The sequence below is a fragment of the Ascaphus truei genome, chromosome 8 (genome assembly GCF_040206685.1).
Source record: "Ascaphus truei isolate aAscTru1 chromosome 8, aAscTru1.hap1, whole genome shotgun sequence".
NCBI classification, from domain to species: domain Eukaryota; kingdom Metazoa; phylum Chordata; class Amphibia; order Anura; family Ascaphidae; genus Ascaphus; species Ascaphus truei.
Genome location: NC_134490.1, coordinates 74,281,679 through 74,303,424, shown reverse-complemented (window position 1 = coordinate 74,303,424; position 21,746 = coordinate 74,281,679). Strand labels below are relative to the sequence as shown.

General features: G+C 59.2%; 1 protein-coding gene across 7 annotated transcripts in view; it reads left to right on the top strand.

The window, feature by feature from the left end:
• Positions 1-21,746, top strand: part of TAPBPL (TAP binding protein like) — a 44,252-nt gene that overhangs the window by 9,914 nt on the left and 12,592 nt on the right. The gene's annotated exons all lie outside the window — the stretch shown is intronic.

The window sequence follows — 21,746 nt, the reverse complement described above, 5'->3', positions numbered from 1 at the left end:
ACTCACTGACCATATACACATGGATGGATGTAAACACTGGCTCGCCAACAGCTTTTCCCGGGGCCCAGAACCTGATGTTGTGGGATTCTGGCACCTTGTCCAGCAGAAGGTGGTGGGGTTGAAGTGCCGGCAGCCTTACTATTGAGTGGAGAGATGGGCCCAGCTGGGTAGCGTAGGGTTCTACAGAGGCCTGACCCAACTTCTGGGATCGGCCACACAGACCCCACTCTGCCACCAGGTCCGAGACACTTGATCCTGCTATGCCCCCTCCCCATCAAGAAAAAAATAATATATGAAGAGAGGATCAATCATAAGAGTTAGGTGGCGGGACAACAGTGGGGGAGGTAAGAACCCATCAGTAGAGGAGCAGGGCGGGACAGGTGAGAAGAGGACAAGAACAAGGCCTATGACAACTACGGATATTGAGGGGAGACAGACAAGGCGGCAGAGAGAAAGACAAGCGGGCAGAGACATACAGAGAGGGTGACACAGAGAGACAGACAAGGGGAACGGAGAGAGACCGAGAGGGTGGCACATAGAGAGACAGACAAGGGGAACGGAGAGAGACAGAGAGGGTGACACATAGAGAGACAGACAAGAGGAACGGAGAGAGACAGAGAGGGTGGCACATAGAGAGACAGACAAGGGGAACGGAAAGAGAGACAGAGAGGGTGGCACATAGAGAGACAGACAAGGGGAACGGAAAGAGAGACAGACAAGGGTTCAAAGAGGAGGAGAGAAATATACAAAAGGGCACAGGGAGAGACAGACAAGGGGGCGGCAAACTGTGTGCGTTCGTTTGTGCATGTATGATTATTAAGCTCGGCTAACACGGTACAGATAGATAGAATATATATATATATATATATATATATATATATACACACACACACACACACACAAATGCAGGCTGTATACTGCACCGACACACCTTATTCGAGCAAATACCCAGTATGTACCTGGCAGATACCTGGAATGCGCCGCTCCTCACCTCTGACAAGCCCCGTTGCGTTTGCCTTCCCAGCCTGGGTTCATGCCTGGCTGACGGGCGGCTGATCTGTTAAATGATAATGATTAGGATTTAATAGGCTGCAATGCTTCGCGTGTCTACCAGATGGCATAAATTCATGAATTGTAATGCAGTATATATATATATACTGTGCAGTATTGCAGCCAGCGGGAATAAAATGCTTCAATCCCTGCTTGGAAAATACCTCAATGCACTCGGGCAGAAAACAGTCACAAACCTCAATACACCCGGGTATACCCGAATTCGTGGGACTAGCCGAGCTCGAATAAAGTGTGTCGCCAGTGTATATACAGTACGTGTGTGTGTGTGTGTGTGTGTGTGTGTGTGTGTGTATTAGATATATACAGTACTGTATGTGCATTCTATCTCTGTACAGCCCCCACTATAGTGTCCCACGCTTTTATAGAAAAAAGTTGTGAAAAATCCCCCATATGCGAGTGTGAAAATATGAGTGGGATAAAAAGAATATATAATGCAGCCAAACCAGCATCAAAACAGCGTAAGTACTGTGACCAAATGACGAAGGGAACAATCAAGTTCCAATTATATGATAAATGAGAGAAACATATTCAGACACTGACTTTCTAAGGAAAGATATTGGTGGATATTTTGTTATTAGGAGTTGTACAGTACACTGATTGGCACTTGGTCACAGTGCACTTACATCGTTACCATGCTGGTTTGGGTTGCTGTGTTTTTTTATTTTTTTCAACAACTATTTTCACTGGGGGCGTTTCTTTATACAGTATTTTCTCTCTTCACCATCCTTTACTTTTACTGGTGTTTACCTCCTAACCGTACAGCCGCACCCCCATCCCATCTCTGCCTAACCGTACAGCCACACCCCCATCCCATCTCTGCCTAACCGTACAGCCACTCCCCCATCCCATCTCTGCCTAACCGTACAGCCACACCCCCATCCCATCTCTGCCTAACCGTACAGCCGCTCCCCCGTCCCATCTCTGCCTAACCGTACAGCCGCACCCTCATCCCATCTCTGCCTAACCGTACAGCCACACCCCCATCCCATCTCTGCCTAACCGTACAGCCACACCCCCATCCCATCTCTGCCTAACCGTACAGCCACACCCCCATCCCATCTCTGCCTAACCGTACAGCCACTCCCCCATCCCATCTCTGCCTAACCGTACAGCCGCTCCCCCATCCCATCTCTGCCTAACCGTACAGATGCTCCCCCGTCCCATCTCTGCCTAACCGTACAGCCACACCCCCATCCCATCTCTGCCTAACCGTACAGCCACACCCCCATCCCATCTCTGCCTATCCGTACAGCCACACCCCCGTCCCATCTCTGCCTAACCGTACAGCCACACCCCCATCCCATCTCTGCCTAACCGTACAGCCACACCCCCATCCCATCTCTGCCTAACCGTACAGCCACACCCCCATCCCATCTCTGCCTAACCGTACAGCCACACCCCCATCCCATCTCTGCCTAACCGTACAGCCACACCCCCATCCCATCTCTGCCTAACCGTACAGCCACACCCCCATCCCATCTCTGCCTATCCGTACAGCCACACCCCCGTCCCATCTCTGCCTAACCGTACAGCCACACCCCCATCCCATCTCTGCCTAACCGTACAGATGCTCCCCCGTCCCATCTCTGCCTAACCGTACAGCCACACCCCCATCCCATCTCTGCCTAACCGTACAGCCACACCCCCATCCCATCTCTGCCTATCCGTACAGCCACACCCCCGTCCCATCTCTGCCTAACCGTACAGCCACACCCCCATCCCATCTCTGCCTAACCGTACAGCCACACCCCCATCCCATCTCTGCCTAACCGTACAGCCACACCCCCATCCCATCTCTGCCTAACCGTACAGCCACACCCCCATCCCATCTCTGCCTAACCGTACAGCCACACCCCCATCCCATCTCTGCCTAACCGTACAGCCACACCCCCATCCCATCTCTGCCTAACCGTACAGCCACACCCCCATCCCATCTCTGCCTAACCGTACAGCCACACCCCCATCCCATCTCTGCCTAACCGTACAGCCACACCCCCATCCCATCTCTGCCTAAACGTACAGCCGCTCCCCCGTCCCATCTCTGCCTAACCGTACAGCCGCTCCCCCGTCCCATCTCTGCCTAACCGTACAGCCGCTCCCCCGTCCCATCTCTGCCTAACCGTACAGCCACACCCCCATCCCATCTCTGCCTATCCGTACAGCCACACCCCCATCCCATCTCTGCCTAACCGTACAGATGCTCCCCCGTCCCATCTCTGTCTAACCGTACAGCCACACCCCCATCCCATCTCTGCCTAACCGTACAGCCACACCCCCATCCCATCTCTGCCTAACCGTACAGCCACACCCCCATCCCATCTCTGCCTAAACGTACAGCCGCTCCCCCGTCCCATCTCTGCCTAACCGTACAGCCACACCCCCATCCCATCTCTGCCTAACCGAACAGCCACACCCCCATCCCATCTCTGCCTAACCGTACAGCCACACCCCCATCCCATCTCTGCCTAACCGTACAGATGCTCCCCCGTCCCATCTCTGTCTAACCGTACAGCCGCTCCCCCATCCCATCTCTGCCTAACCGTACAGCCACACCCCCATCCCATCTCTGCCTAACCGTACAGATGCTCCCCCGTCCCATCTCTGTCTAACCGTACAGCCACACCCCCATCCCATCTCTGCCTAACCGTACAGCCACACCCCCATCCCATCTCTGCCTAACCGTACAGCCACACCCCCATCCCATCTCTGCCTAACCGTACAGCCACACCCCCATCCCATCTCTGCCTAACCGAACAGCCACACCCCCATCCCATCTCTGCCTAACCGTACAGCCACACCCCCATCCCATCTCTGCCTAACCGTACAGATGCTCCCCCGTCCCATCTCTGTCTAACCGTACAGCCGCTCCCCCATCCCATCTCTGCCTAACCGTACAGCCGCTCCCCCATCCCATCTCTGCCTAACCGTACAGCCACACCCCCATCCCATCTCTGCCTAACCGTACAGATGCTCCCCCGTCCCATCTCTGTCTAACCGTACAGCCGCTCCCCCATCCCATCTCTGCCTAACCGTACAGCCACACCCCCATCCCATCTCTGCCTAACCGTACAGATGCTCCCCCGTCCCATCTCTGTCTAACCGTACAGCCACACCCCCATCCCATCTCTGCCTAACCGTACAGCCACACCCCCATCCCATCTCTGCCTAACCGTACAGCCACACCCCCATCCCATCTCTGCCTAACCGTACAGCCACACCCCCATCCCATCTCTGCCTATCCGTACAGCCACACCCCCATCCCATCTCTGCCTAACCGTACAGCCACACCCCCATCCCATCTCTGCCTAACCGTACAGCCACACCCCCATCCCATCTCTGCCTATCCGTACAGCCACACCCCCATCCCATCTCTGCCTAACCGTACAGCCACACCCCCATCCCATCTCTGCCTAACCGTACAGCCACACCCCCATCCCATCTCTGCCTAACCGTACAGATGCTCCCCCGTCCCATCTCTGCCTAACCGTACAGCCGCACCCCCATCCCATCTCTGCCTAACCGTACAGCCACACCCCCATCCCATCTCTGCCTAACCGTACAGCCACACCCCCATCCCATCTCTGCCTAACCGTACAGCCACACCCCCATCCCATCTCTGCCTAACCGTACAGCCACACCCCCATCCCATCTCTGCCTAACCGTACAGCCACACCCTCATCCCATCTCTGCCTAACCGTACAGATGCTCCCCCGTCCCATCTCTGTCTAACCGTACAGCCACACCCCCATCCCATCTCTGCCTAACCGTACAGCCACACCCCCATCCCATCTCTGCCTAACCGTACAGCCACACCCCCATCCCATCTCTGCCTAACCGTACAGCCACACCCCCATCCCATCTCTGCCTAACCGTACAGCCACACCCCCATCCCATCTCTGCCTAAACGTACAGCCGCTCCCCCGTCCCATCTCTGCCTAACCGTACAGCCGCTCCCCCGTCCCATCTCTGCCTAACCGTACAGCCGCTCCCCCGTCCCATCTCTGCCTAACCGTACAGCCACACCCCCATCCCATCTCTGCCTAACCGTACAGCCACACCCCCATCCCATCTCTGCCTATCCGTACAGCCACACCCCCATCCCATCTCTGCCTAACCGTACAGATGCTCCCCCGTCCCATCTCTGTCTAACCGTACAGCCACACCCCCATCCCATCTCTGCCTAACCGTACAGCCACACCCCCATCCCATCTCTGCCTAACCGTACAGCCACACCCCCATCCCATCTCTGCCTAACCGTACAGCCACACCCCCATCCCATCTCTGCCTAAACGTACAGCCGCTCCCCCGTCCCATCTCTGCCTAACCGTACAGCCACACCCCCATCCCATCTCTGCCTAACCGAACAGCCACACCCCCATCCCATCTCTGCCTAACCGTACAGCCACACCCCCATCCCATCTCTGCCTAACCGTACAGATGCTCCCCCGTCCCATCTCTGTCTAACCGTACAGCCGCTCCCCCATCCCATCTCTGCCTAACCGTACAGCCACACCCCCATCCCATCTCTGCCTAACCGTACAGATGCTCCCCCGTCCCATCTCTGTCTAACCGTACAGCCACACCCCCATCCCATCTCTGCCTAACCGTACAGCCACACCCCCATCCCATCTCTGCCTAACCGTACAGCCACACCCCCATCCCATCTCTGCCTAACCGTACAGCCACACCCCCATCCCATCTCTGCCTAACCGAACAGCCACACCCCCATCCCATCTCTGCCTAACCGTACAGCCACACCCCCATCCCATCTCTGCCTAACCGTACAGATGCTCCCCCGTCCCATCTCTGTCTAACCGTACAGCCGCTCCCCCATCCCATCTCTGCCTAACCGTACAGCCGCTCCCCCATCCCATCTCTGCCTAACCGTACAGCCACACCCCCATCCCATCTCTGCCTAACCGTACAGATGCTCCCCCGTCCCATCTCTGTCTAACCGTACAGCCACACCCCCATCCCATCTCTGCCTAACCGTACAGCCACACCCCCATCCCATCTCTGCCTAACCGTACAGCCACACCCCCATCCCATCTCTGCCTAACCGTACAGCCACACCCCCATCCCATCTCTGCCTAACCGTACAGCCACACCCCCATCCCATCTCTGCCTAACCGTACAGATGCTCCCCCGTCCCATCTCTGCCTAACCGTACAGCCGCACCCCCATCCCATCTCTGCCTAACCGTACAGCCACACCCCCATCCCATCTCTGCCTAACCGTACAGCCACACCCCCATCCCATCTCTGCCTAACCGTACAGCCACACCCCCATCCCATCTCTGCCTAACCGTACAGCCACACCCCCATCCCATCTCTGCCTAACCGTACAGCCACACCCTCATCCCATCTCTGCCTAACCGTACAGATGCTCCCCCGTCCCATCTCTGTCTAACCGTACAGCCACACCCCCATCCCATCTCTGCCTAACCGTACAGCCACACCCCCATCCCATCTCTGCCTAACCGTACAGCCACACCCCCATCCCATCTCTGCCTAACCGTACAGCCACACCCCCATCCCATCTCTGCCTAACCGTACAGCCACACCCCCATCCCATCTCTGCCTAACCGTACAGCCACACCCCCATCCCATCTCTGCCTAAACGTACAGCCGCTCCCCCGTCCCATCTCTGCCTAACCGTACAGCCGCTCCCCCGTCCCATCTCTGCCTAACCGTACAGCCGCTCCCCCGTCCCATCTCTGCCTAACCGTACAGCCACACCCCCATCCCATCTCTGCCTATCCGTACAGCCACACCCCCATCCCATCTCTGCCTAACCGTACAGATGCTCCCCCGTCCCATCTCTGTCTAACCGTACAGCCACACCCCCATCCCATCTCTGCCTAACCGTACAGCCACACCCCCATCCCATCTCTGCCTAACCGTACAGCCACACCCCCATCCCATCTCTGCCTAAACGTACAGCCGCTCCCCCGTCCCATCTCTGCCTAACCGTACAGCCACACCCCCATCCCATCTCTGCCTAACCGAACAGCCACACCCCCATCCCATCTCTGCCTAACCGTACAGCCACACCCCCATCCCATCTCTGCCTAACCGTACAGATGCTCCCCCGTCCCATCTCTGTCTAACCGTACAGCCGCTCCCCCATCCCATCTCTGCCTAACCGTACAGCCACACCCCCATCCCATCTCTGCCTAACCGTACAGATGCTCCCCCGTCCCATCTCTGTCTAACCGTACAGCCACACCCCCATCCCATCTCTGCCTAACCGTACAGCCACACCCCCATCCCATCTCTGCCTAACCGTACAGCCACACCCCCATCCCATCTCTGCCTAACCGTACAGCCACACCCCCATCCCATCTCTGCCTAACCGAACAGCCACACCCCCATCCCATCTCTGCCTAACCGTACAGCCACACCCCCATCCCATCTCTGCCTAACCGTACAGATGCTCCCCCGTCCCATCTCTGTCTAACCGTACAGCCGCTCCCCCATCCCATCTCTGCCTAACCGTACAGCCGCTCCCCCATCCCATCTCTGCCTAACCGTACAGCCACACCCCCATCCCATCTCTGCCTAACCGTACAGATGCTCCCCCGTCCCATCTCTGTCTAACCGTACAGCCGCTCCCCCATCCCATCTCTGCCTAACCGTACAGCCACACCCCCATCCCATCTCTGCCTAACCGTACAGATGCTCCCCCGTCCCATCTCTGTCTAACCGTACAGCCACACCCCCATCCCATCTCTGCCTAACCGTACAGCCACACCCCCATCCCATCTCTGCCTAACCGTACAGCCACACCCCCATCCCATCTCTGCCTAACCGTACAGCCACACCCCCATCCCATCTCTGCCTATCCGTACAGCCACACCCCCATCCCATCTCTGCCTAACCGTACAGCCACACCCCCATCCCATCTCTGCCTAACCGTACAGCCACACCCCCATCCCATCTCTGCCTATCCGTACAGCCACACCCCCATCCCATCTCTGCCTAACCGTACAGCCACACCCCCATCCCATCTCTGCCTAACCGTACAGCCACACCCCCATCCCATCTCTGCCTAACCGTACAGATGCTCCCCCGTCCCATCTCTGCCTAACCGTACAGCCGCACCCCCATCCCATCTCTGCCTAACCGTACAGCCACACCCCCATCCCATCTCTGCCTAACCGTACAGCCACACCCCCATCCCATCTCTGCCTAACCGTACAGCCACACCCCCATCCCATCTCTGCCTAACCGTACAGCCACACCCCCATCCCATCTCTGCCTAACCGTACAGCCACACCCTCATCCCATCTCTGCCTAACCGTACAGATGCTCCCCCGTCCCATCTCTGTCTAACCGTACAGCCACACCCCCATCCCATCTCTGCCTAACCGTACAGCCACACCCCCATCCCATCTCTGCCTAACCGTACAGCCACACCCCCATCCCATCTCTGCCTAACCGTACAGCCACACCCCCATCCCATCTCTGCCTAACCGTACAGCCACACCCCCATCCCATCTCTGCCTAAACGTACAGCCGCTCCCCCGTCCCATCTCTGCCTAACCGTACAGCCGCTCCCCCGTCCCATCTCTGCCTAACCGTACAGCCGCTCCCCCGTCCCATCTCTGCCTAACCGTACAGCCACACCCCCATCCCATCTCTGCCTAACCGTACAGCCACACCCCCATCCCATCTCTGCCTATCCGTACAGCCACACCCCCATCCCATCTCTGCCTAACCGTACAGATGCTCCCCCGTCCCATCTCTGTCTAACCGTACAGCCACACCCCCATCCCATCTCTGCCTAACCGTACAGCCACACCCCCATCCCATCTCTGCCTAACCGTACAGCCACACCCCCATCCCATCTCTGCCTAACCGTACAGCCACACCCCCATCCCATCTCTGCCTAAACGTACAGCCGCTCCCCCGTCCCATCTCTGCCTAACCGTACAGCCACACCCCCATCCCATCTCTGCCTAACCGAACAGCCACACCCCCATCCCATCTCTGCCTAACCGTACAGCCACACCCCCATCCCATCTCTGCCTAACCGTACAGATGCTCCCCCGTCCCATCTCTGTCTAACCGTACAGCCGCTCCCCCATCCCATCTCTGCCTAACCGTACAGCCACACCCCCATCCCATCTCTGCCTAACCGTACAGATGCTCCCCCGTCCCATCTCTGTCTAACCGTACAGCCACACCCCCATCCCATCTCTGCCTAACCGTACAGCCACACCCCCATCCCATCTCTGCCTAACCGTACAGCCACACCCCCATCCCATCTCTGCCTAACCGTACAGCCACACCCCCATCCCATCTCTGCCTAACCGAACAGCCACACCCCCATCCCATCTCTGCCTAACCGTACAGCCACACCCCCATCCCATCTCTGCCTAACCGTACAGATGCTCCCCCGTCCCATCTCTGTCTAACCGTACAGCCGCTCCCCCATCCCATCTCTGCCTAACCGTACAGCCGCTCCCCCATCCCATCTCTGCCTAACCGTACAGCCACACCCCCATCCCATCTCTGCCTAACCGTACAGATGCTCCCCCGTCCCATCTCTGTCTAACCGTACAGCCACACCCCCATCCCATCTCTGCCTAACCGTACAGCCACACCCCCATCCCATCTCTGCCTAACCGTACAGCCACACCCCCATCCCATCTCTGCCTAACCGTACAGCCACACCCCCATCCCATCTCTGCCTAACCGTACAGCCGCTCCCCCATCCCATCTCTGCCTAACCGTACAGCCACACCCCCATCCCATCTCTGCCTAACCGTACAGATGCTCCCCCGTCCCATCTCTGTCTAACCGTACAGCCACACCCCCATCCCATCTCTGCCTAACCGTACAGCCACACCCCCATCCCATCTCTGCCTAACCGTACAGCCACACCCCCATCCCATCTCTGCCTAACCGTACAGCCACACCCCCATCCCATCTCTGCCTAAACGTACAGCCGCTCCCCCGTCCCATCTCTGCCTAACCGTACAGCCACACCCCCATCCCATCTCTGCCTAACCGAACAGCCACACCCCCATCCCATCTCTGCCTAACCGTACAGCCACACCCCCATCCCATCTCTGCCTAACCGTACAGCCGCTCCCCCGTCCCATCTCTGCCTAACCGTACAGCCACTCCCCCATCCCATCTCTGCCTAACCGTACAGCCGCTCCCCCGTCCCATCTCTGCCTAACCGTACAGCCACACCCCCATCCCATCTCTGCCTAACCGTACAGATGCTCCCCCGTCCCATCTCTGTCTAACCGTACAGCCGCTCCCCCATCCCATCTCTGCCTAACCGTACAGCCACACCCCCATCCCATCTCTGCCTAACCGTACAGATGCTCCCCCGTCCCATCTCTGTCTAACCGTACAGCCACACCCCCATCCCATCTCTGCCTAACCGTACAGCCACACCCCCATCCCATCTCTGCCTAACCGTACAGCCACACCCCCATCCCATCTCTGCCTAACCGTACAGCCACACCCCCATCCCATCTCTGCCTAACCGAACAGCCACACCCCCATCCCATCTCTGCCTAACCGTACAGCCACACCCCCATCCCATCTCTGCCTAACCGTACAGATGCTCCCCCGTCCCATCTCTGTCTAACCGTACAGCCGCTCCCCCATCCCATCTCTGCCTAACCGTACAGCCACACCCCCATCCCATCTCTGCCTAACCGTACAGATGCTCCCCCGTCCCATCTCTGTCTAACCGTACAGCCACACCCCCATCCCATCTCTGCCTAACCGTACAGCCACACCCCCATCCCATCTCTGCCTAACCGTACAGCCACACCCCCATCCCATCTCTGCCTAACCGTACAGCCACACCCCCATCCCATCTCTGCCTAACCGTACAGCCACACCCCCATCCCATCTCTGCCTAACCGTACAGCCACACCCCCATCCCATCTCTGCCTAACCGTACAGCCACACCCCCATCCCATCTCTGCCTATCCGTACAGCCGCACCCCCATCCCATCTCTGCCTAACCGTACAGCCACACCCTCATCCCATCTCTGCCTAACCGTACAGCCACACCCCCATCCCATCTCTGCCTAACCGTACAGCCGCTCCCCCATCCCATCTCTGCCTAACCGTACAGCCGCTCCCCCATCCCATCTCTGCCTAACCGTACAGCCACACCCCCATCCCATCTCTGCCTATCCGTACAGCCACACCCCCATCCCATCTCTGCCTAACCGTACAGCCACACCCCCATCCCATCTCTGCCTATCCGTACAGCCGCACCCCCATCCCATCTCTGCCTAACCGTACAGCCACACCCTCATCCCATCTCTGCCTAACCGTACAGCCACACCCCCATCCCATCTCTGCCTAACCGTACAGCCACACCCCCATCCCATCTCTGCCTAACCGTACAGCCACACCCCCATCCCATCTCTGCCTAACCGTACAGCCACACCCCCATCCCATCTCTGCCTAACCGTACAGCCACACCCCCATCCCATCTCTGCCTATCCGTACAGCCGCACCCCCATCCCATCTCTGCCTAACCGTACAGCCACACCCTCATCCCATCTCTGCCTAACCGTACAGCCACACCCCCATCCCATCTCTGCCTAACCGTACAGATGCTCCCCCATCCCATCTCTGCCTAACCGTACAGATGCTCCCCCGTCCCATCTCTGCCTAACCGTACAGATGCTCCCCCGTCCCATCTCTGCCTAACCGTACAGATGCTCCCCCGTCCCATCTCTGCCTAACCGTACAGCCGCTCCCCCGTCCCATCTCTGCCTAACCGTACAGCCACACCCCCATCCCATCTCTGCCTAACCGTACAGCCACACCCCCATCCCATCTCTGCCTAACCGTACAGCCACACCCCCATCCCATCTCTGCCTAACCGTACAGCCACACCCCCGTCCCATCTCTGCCTAACCGTACAGCCGCTCCCCCGTCCCATCTCTGCCTAACCGTACAGCCACACCCCCATCCCATCTCTGCCTAACCGTACAGCCACACCCCCATCCCATCTCTGCCTAACCGTACAGCCACACCCCCATCCCATCTCTGCATAACCGTACAGATGCTCCCCCGTCCCATCTCTGCCTAACCGTACAGCCGCTCGCCCGTCCCATCTCTGCCTAACCGTACAGCCGCTCCCCCATCCCATCTCTGCCTATCCGTACAGCCACACCCCCATCCCATCTCTGCCTAACCGTACAGCCACACCCCCATCCCATCTCTGCCTATCCGTACAGCCACACCCCCATCCCATCTCTGCCTAACCGTACAGCCACACCCCCATCCCATCTCTGCCTAACCGTACAGCCACACCCCCATCCCATCTCTGCCTAACCGTACAGCCACACCCCCATCCCATCTCTGCCTATCCGTACAGCCACACCCCCATCCCATCTCTGCCTAACCGTACAGCCACACCCCCATCCCATCTCTGCCTAACCGTACAGCCGCTCCCCCGTCCCATCTCTGCCTAACCGTACAGCCACACCCCCATCCCATCTCTGCCTAACCGTACAGCCGCTCCCCCGTCCCATCTCTGTCTAACCGTACAGATGCTCCCCCGTCCCATCTCTGCCTAACCGTACAGCCGCTCCCCCATCCCATCTCTGCCTAACCGTACAGCCGCTCCCCCGTCCCATCTCTGCCTAACCGTACAGCCACACCCCCATCCCATCTCTGCCTAACCGTACAAATGCTCCCCCATCCCATCTCTGCCTAACCGTACAGCCGCTCCCCCATCCCATCTCTGCCTAACCGTACAGCCACACCCCCATCCCATCTCTGCCTAACCGTACAGCCGCTCGCCCGTCCCATCTCTGCCTAACCGTACAGCCACACCCCCATCCCATCTCTGCCTAACCGTACAGCCGCTCCCCCGTCCCATCTCTGCCTAACCGTACAGCCACACCCCCATCCCATCTCTGCCTAACCGTACAAATGCTCCCCCATCCCATCTCTGCCTAACCGTACAGCCGCTCCCCCATCCCATCTCTGCCTAACCGTACAGCCACACCCCCATCCCATCTCTGCCTAACCGTACAGCCGCTCGCCCGTCCCATCTCTGCCTAACCGTACAGCCACACCCCCATCCCATCTCTGCCTAACCGTACAGCCGCTCCCCCGTCCCATCTCTGCCTAACCGTACAGCCACACCCCCATCCCATCTCTGCCTAACCGTACAGCCACACCCCCATCCCATCTCTGCCTAACCGAACAGCCACACCCCCATCCCATCTCTGCCTAACCGTACAGCCACACCCCCATCCCATCTCTGCCTAACCGTACAGCCACACCCCCATCCCATCTCTGCCTAACCGTACAGCCACACCCCCATCCCATCTCTGCCTAACCGTACAGATGCTCCCCCGTCCCATCTCTGTCTAACCGTACAGATGCTCCCCCGTCCCATCTCTGCCTAACCGTACAGCCGCTCCCCCATCCCATCTCTGCCTAACCGTACAGCCGCTCCCCCGTCCCATCTCTGCCTAACCGTACAAATGCTCCCCCATCCCATCTCTGCCTAACCGTACAGCCGCTCCCCCATCCCATCTCTGCCTAACCGTACAGCCGCTCCCCCGTCCCATCTCTGCCTAACCGTACAGCCACACCCCCATCCCATCTCTGCATAACCGTACAAATGCTCCCCCATCCCATCTCTGCCTAACCGTACAGCCGCTCCCCCGTCCCATCTCTGCCTAACCGTACAAATGCTCCCCCATCCCATCTCTGCCTAACCGTACAGCCACACCCCCATCCCATCTCTGCCTAACCGTACAGCCGCTCTCCCATCCCATCTCTGCCTAACCGTACAGCCGCACCCCCATCCCATCTCTGCCTAACCGTACAGATGCTCCCCCGTCCCATCTCTGCCTAACCGTACAGCCACACCCCCATCCCATCTCTGCCTAACCGTACAGCCACACCCCCATCCCATCTCTGCCTAACCGTACAGCCACACCCCCATCCCATCTCTGCCTAACCGTACAGCCGCTCCCCCGTCCCATCTCTGCCTAACCGTACAGCCACACCCCCGTCCCATCTCTGCCTAACCGTACAGATGCTCCCCCGTCCCATCTCTGTCTAACCGTACAGATGCTCCCCCATCCCATCTCTGCCTAACCGTACAGCCGCTCCCCCATCCCATCTCTGCCTAACCGTACAGATGCTCCCCCGTCCCATCTCTGTCTAACCGTACAGATGCTCCCCCATCCCATCTCTGCCTAACCGTACAGCCGCTCCCCCATCCCATCTCTGCCTAACCGTACAGCCGCTCTCCCATCCCATCTCTGCCTAACCGTACAGCCACACCCCCATCCCATCTCTGCCTAACCGTACAGCCACACCCCCATCCCATCTCTGCCTAACCGTACAGCCACACCCCCATCCCATCTCTGCCTAACCGTACAGCCACACCCCCATCCCATCTCTGCCTAACCGTACAGATGCTCCCCCGTCCCATCTCTGCCTAACCGTACAGATGCTCCCCCATCCCATCTCTGCCTAACCGTACAGCCACACCCCCATCCCATCTCTGCCTAACCGTACAGCCACACCCCCATCCCATCTCTGCCTAACCGTACAGCCACACCCCCATCCCATCTCTGCCTATCCGTACAGCCACACCCCCATCCCATCTCTGCCTAACCGTACAGCCACACCCCCATCCCATCTCTGCCTAACCGTACAGCCACACCCCCATCCCATCTCTGCCTAACCGTACAGCCACACCCCCATCCCATCTCTGCCTAAACGTACAGCCGCTCCCCCGTCCCATCTCTGCCTAACCGTACAGCCACACCCCCATCCCATCTCTGCCTAACCGTACAGCCGCTCCCCCGTCCCATCTCTGTCTAACCGTACAGATGCTCCCCCATCCCATCTCTGCCTAACCGTACAGCCACTCCCCCATCCCATCTCTGCCTAACCGTACAGCCGCTCCCCCGTCCCATCTCTGCCTAACCGTACAAATGCTCCCCCATCCCATCTCTGCCTAACCGTACAGCCGCTCCCCCATCCCATCTCTGCCTAACCGTACAGCCACACCCCCATCCCATCTCTGCCTAACCGTACAGCCGCTCGCCCGTCCCATCTCTGCCTAACCGTACAGCCACACCCCCATCCCATCTCTGCCTAACCGTACAGCCACACCCCCATCCCATCTCTGCCTAACCGTACAGCCACACCCCCATCCCATCTCTGCCTAAACGTACAGCCGCTCCCCCGTCCCATCTCTGCCTAACCGTACAGCCACACCCCCATCCCATCTCTGCCTAACCGTACAGCCACACCCCCATCCCATCTCTGCCTAACCGAACAGCCGCTCGCCCGTCCCATCTCTGCCTAACCGTACAGATGCTCCCCCATCCCATCTCTGCCTAACCGAACAGCCACACCCCCATCCCATCTCTGCCTAACCGTACAGCCACACCCCCATCCCATCTCTGCCTAACCGTACAGATGCTCCCCCGTCCCATCTCTGTCTAACCGTACAGATGCTCCCCCGTCCCATCTCTGCCTAACCGTACAGCCGCTCCCCCATCCCATCTCTGCCTAACCGTACAGCCACACCCCCATCCCATCTCTGCCTAACCGTACAGCCACACCCCCATCCCATCTCTGCCTAACCGTACAGCCACACCCCCATCCCATCTCTGCCTAACCGTACAGCCGCTCCCCCGTCCCATCTCTGCCTAACCGTACAAATGCTCCCCCATCCCATCTCTGCCTAACCGTACAGCCGCTCCCCCGTCCCATCTCTGCCTAACCGTACAAATGCTCCCCCATCCCATCTCTGCCTAACCGTACAGCCGCTCCCCCATCCCATCTCTGCCTAACCGTACAGCCGCTCCCCCGTCCCATCTCTGCCTAACCGTACAAATGCTCCCCCATCCCATCTCTGCCTAACCGTACAGCCGCTCCCCCATCCCATCTCTGCCTAACCGTACAGCCACACCCCCATCCCATCTCTGCCTAACCGTACAGCCGCTCGCCCGTCCCATCTCTGCCTAACCGTACAGCCACACCCCCATCCCATCTCTGCCTAACCGTACAGCCACACCCCCATCCCATCTCTGCCTAACCGTACAGCCACACCCCCATCCCATCTCTGCCTAACCGTACAGCCACACCCCCATCCCATCTCTGCCTAACCGTACAGCCACACCCCCATCCCATCTCTGTCTAACCGTACAGATGCTCCCCCGTCCCATCTCTGCCTAAACGTACAGCCGCTCCCCCGTCCCATCTCTGCCTAACCGAACAGCCACACCCCCATCCCATCTCTGCCTAACCGTACAGCCACACCCCCATCCCATCTCTGCCTAACCGTACAGATGCTCCCCCGTCCCATCTCTGTCTAACCGTACAGATGCTCCCCCGTCCCATCTCTGCCTAACCGTACAGCCGCTCCCCCATCCCATCTCTGCCTAACCGTACAGCCGCTCCCCCGTCCCATCTCTGCCTAACCGTACAAATGCTCCCCCATCCCATCTCTGCCTAACCGTACAGCCACACCCCCATCCCATCTCTGCCTAACCGTACAGCCACACCCCCATCCCATCTCTGCCTAACCGTACAGCCACACCCCCATCCCATCTCTGCCTAACCGTACAGCCACACCCCCATCCCATCTCTGCCTAACCGTACAGCCGCTCCCCCGTCCCATCTCTGCCTAACCGTACAGCCACACCCCCATCCCATCTCTGCCTAACCGTACAGATGCTCCCCCGTCCCATCTCTGCCTAACCGTACAGCCGCTCTCCCATCCCATCTCTGCCTAACCGTACAGCCACACCCCCATCCCATCTCTGCCTAACCGTACAGCCACACCCCCATCCCATCTCTGCCTAACCGTACAGCCACACCCCCATCCCATCTCTGCCTAACCGTACAGCCACACCCCCATCCCATCTCTGCCTAACCGTACAGCCACACCCCCGTCCCATCTCTGCCTAACCGTACAGCCACACCCCCATCCCATCTCTGCCTAACCGTACAGCCACACCCCCATCCCATCTCTGCCTAACCGTACAGCCACACCCCCATCCCATCTCTGCCTAACCGTACAGCCGCTCCCCCGTCCCATCTCTGCCTAACCGTACAAATGCTCCCCCATCCCATCTCTGCCTAACCGTACAGCCACACCCCCATCCCATCTCTGCCTAACCGTACAGCCACACCCCCATCCCATCTCTGCCTAACCGTACAGCCACACCCCCATCCCATCTCTGCCTAACCGTACAGCCACACCCCCATCCCATCTCTGCCTAACCGTACAGCCGCTCCCCCGTCCCATCTCTGCCTAACCGTACAGCCACACCCCCATCCCATCTCTGCCTAACCGTACAGATGCTCCCCCGTCCCATCTCTGCCTAACCGTACAGCCGCTCTCCCATCCCATCTCTGCCTAACCGTACAGCCACACCCCCATCCCATCTCTGCCTAACCGTACAGCCACACCCCCATCCCATCTCTGCCTAACCGTACAGCCACACCCCCATCCCATCTCTGCCTAACCGTACAGCCACACCCCCATCCCATCTCTGCCTAACCGTACAGCCACACCCCCGTCCCATCTCTGCCTAACCGTACAGCCACACCCCCATCCCATCTCTGCCTAACCGTACAGCCACACCCCCATCCCATCTCTGCCTAACCGTACAGCCACACCCCCATCCCATCTCTGCATAACCGTACAGATGCTCCCCCGTCCCATCTCTGCCTAACCGTACAGCCGCTCGCCCGTCCCATCTCTGCCTAACCGTACAGCCGCTCCCCCATCCCATCTCTGCCTATCCGTACAGCCACACCCCCATCCCATCTCTGCCTAACCGTACAGCCACACCCCCATCCCATCTCTGCCTATCCGTACAGCCACACCCCCATCCCATCTCTGCCTAACCGTACAGCCACACCCCCATCCCATCTCTGCCTAACCGTACAGCCACACCCCCATCCCATCTCTGCCTAACCGTACAGCCACACCCCCATCCCATCTCTGCCTATCCGTACAGCCACACCCCCATCCCATCTCTGCCTAACCGTACAGCCACACCCCCATCCCATCTCTGCCTAACCGTACAGCCGCTCCCCCGTCCCATCTCTGCCTAACCGTACAGCCACACCCCCATCCCATCTCTGCCTAACCGTACAGCCGCTCCCCCGTCCCATCTCTGTCTAACCGTACAGATGCTCCCCCGTCCCATCTCTGCCTAACCGTACAGCCGCTCCCCCATCCCATCTCTGCCTAACCGTACAGCCGCTCCCCCGTCCCATCTCTGCCTAACCGTACAGCCACACCCCCATCCCATCTCTGCCTAACCGTACAAATGCTCCCCCATCCCATCTCTGCCTAACCGTACAGCCGCTCCCCCATCCCATCTCTGCCTAACCGTACAGCCACACCCCCATCCCATCTCTGCCTAACCGTACAGCCGCTCGCCCGTCCCATCTCTGCCTAACCGTACAGCCACACCCCCATCCCATCTCTGCCTAACCGTACAGCCGCTCCCCCGTCCCATCTCTGCCTAACCGTACAGCCACACCCCCATCCCATCTCTGCCTAACCGTACAAATGCTCCCCCATCCCATCTCTGCCTAACCGTACAGCCGCTCCCCCATCCCATCTCTGCCTAACCGTACAGCCACACCCCCATCCCATCTCTGCCTAACCGTACAGCCGCTCGCCCGTCCCATCTCTGCCTAACCGTACAGCCACACCCCCATCCCATCTCTGCCTAACCGTACAGCCGCTCCCCCGTCCCATCTCTGCCTAACCGTACAGCCACACCCCCATCCCATCTCTGCCTAACCGTACAGCCACACCCCCATCCCATCTCTGCCTAACCGAACAGCCACACCCCCATCCCATCTCTGCCTAACCGTACAGCCACACCCCCATCCCATCTCTGCCTAACCGTACAGCCACACCCCCATCCCATCTCTGCCTAACCGTACAGCCACACCCCCATCCCATCTCTGCCTAACCGTACAGCCGCTCCCCCGTCCCATCTCTGTCTAACCGTACAGATGCTCCCCCGTCCCATCTCTGCCTAACCGTACAGCCGCTCCCCCATCCCATCTCTGCCTAACCGTACAGCCGCTCCCCCGTCCCATCTCTGCCTAACCGTACAAATGCTCCCCCATCCCATCTCTGCCTAACCGTACAGCCGCTCCCCCATCCCATCTCTGCCTAACCGTACAGCCACACCCCCATCCCATCTCTGCATAACCGTACAAATGCTCCCCCATCCCATCTCTGCATAACCGTACAAATGCTCCCCCATCCCATCTCTGCCTAACCGGACAGCCGCTCCCCCGTCCCATCTCTGCCTAACCGTACAAATGCTCCCCCATCCCATCTCTGCCTAACCGTACAGCCACACCCCCATCCCATCTCTGCCTAACCGTACAGCCGCTCTCCCATCCCATCTCTGCCTAACCGTACAGCCGCACCCCCATCCCATCTCTGCCTAACCGTACAGATGCTCCCCCGTCCCATCTCTGCCTAACCGTACAGCCACACCCCCATCCCATCTCTGCCTAACCGTACAGCCACACCCCCATCCCATCTCTGCCTAACCGTACAGCCACACCCCCATCCCATCTCTGCCTAACCGTACAGCCGCTCCCCCGTCCCATCTCTGCCTAACCGTACAGCCACACCCCCGTCCCATCTCTGCCTAACCGTACAGATGCTCCCCCGTCCCATCTCTGTCTAACCGTACAGATGCTCCCCCATCCCATCTCTGCCTAACCGTACAGCCGCTCCCCCATCCCATCTCTGCCTAACCGTACAGATGCTCCCCCGTCCCATCTCTGTCTAACCGTACAGATGCTCCCCCATCCCATCTCTGCCTAACCGTACAGCCGCTCCCCCATCCCATCTCTGCCTAACCGTACAGCCGCTCTCCCATCCCATCTCTGCCTAACCGTACAGCCACACCCCCATCCCATCTCTGCCTAACCGTACAGCCACACCCCCATCCCATCTCTGCCTAACCGTACAGCCACACCCCCATCCCATCTCTGCCTAACCGTACAGCCACACCCCCATCCCATCTCTGCCTAACCGTACAGATGCTCCCCCATCCCATCTCTGACTAACCGTACAGCCACACCCCCATCCCATCTCTGCCTAACCGTACAGCCACACCCCCATCCCATCTCTGCCTAACCGTACAGCCACACCCCCATCCCATCTCTGCCTAACCGTACAGCCACACCCCCATCCCATCTCTGCCTAACCGTACAGATGCTCCCCCGTCCCATCTCTGCCTAACCGTACAGATGCTCCCCCATCCCATCTCTGCCTAACCGTACAGCCACACCCCCATCCCATCTCTGCCTAACCGTACAGCCACACCCCCATCCCATCTCTGCCTAACCGTACAGCCACACCCCCATCCCATCTCTGCCTATCCGTACAGCCACACCCCCATCCCATCTCTGCCTAACCGTACAGCCACACCCCCATCCCATCTCTGCCTAACCGTACAGCCACACCCCCATCCCATCTCTGCCTAACCGTACAGCCACACCCCCATCCCATCTCTGCCTAAACGTACAGCCGCTCCCCCGTCCCATCTCTGCCTAACCGTACAGCCACACCCCCATCCCATCTCTGCCTAACCGTACAGCCGCTCCCCCGTCCCATCTCTGTCTAACCGTACAGATGCTCCCCCATCCCATCTCTGCCTAACCGTACAGCCGCTCCCCCGTCCCATCTCTGTCTAACCGTACAGATGCTCCCCCATCCCATCTCTGCCTAACCGTACAGCCACTCCCCCATCCCATCTCTGCCTAACCGTACAGCCGCTCCCCCGTCCCATCTCTGCCTAACCGTACAAATGCTCCCCCATCCCATCTCTGCCTAACCGTACAGCCGCTCCCCCATCCCATCTCTGCCTAACCGTACAGCCACACCCCCATCCCATCTCTGCCTAACCGTACAGCCGCTCGCCCGTCCCATCTCTGCCTAACCGTACAGCCACACCCCCATCCCATCTCTGCCTAACCGTACAGCCACACCCCCATCCCATCTCTGCCTAACCGTACAGCCACACCCCCATCCCATCTCTGCCTAAACGTACAGCCGCTCCCCCGTCCCATCTCTGCCTAACCGTACAGCCACACCCCCATCCCATCTCTGCCTAACCGTACAGCCACACCCCCATCCCATCTCTGCCTAACCGAACAGCCACACCCCCATCCCATCTCTGCCTAAACGTACAGCCGCTCCCCCGTCCCATCTCTGTCTAACCGTACAGATGCTCCCCCATCCCATCTCTGCCTAACCGAACAGCCACACCCCCATCCCATCTCTGCCTAACCGTACAGCCACACCCCCATCCCATCTCTGCCTAACCGTACAGATGCTCCCCCGTCCCATCTCTGTCTAACCGTACAGATGCTCCCCCGTCCCATCTCTGCCTAACCGTACAGCCGCTCCCCCATCCCATCTCTGCCTAACCGTACAGCCACACCCCCATCCCATCTCTGCCTAACCGTACAGCCACACCCCCATCCCATCTCTGCCTAACCGTACAGCCACACCCCCATCCCATCTCTGCCTAACCGTACAGCCGCTCCCCCGTCCCATCTCTGCCTAACCGTACAAATGCTCCCCCATCCCATCTCTGCCTAACCGTACAGCCGCTCCCCCGTCCCATCTCTGCCTAACCGTAC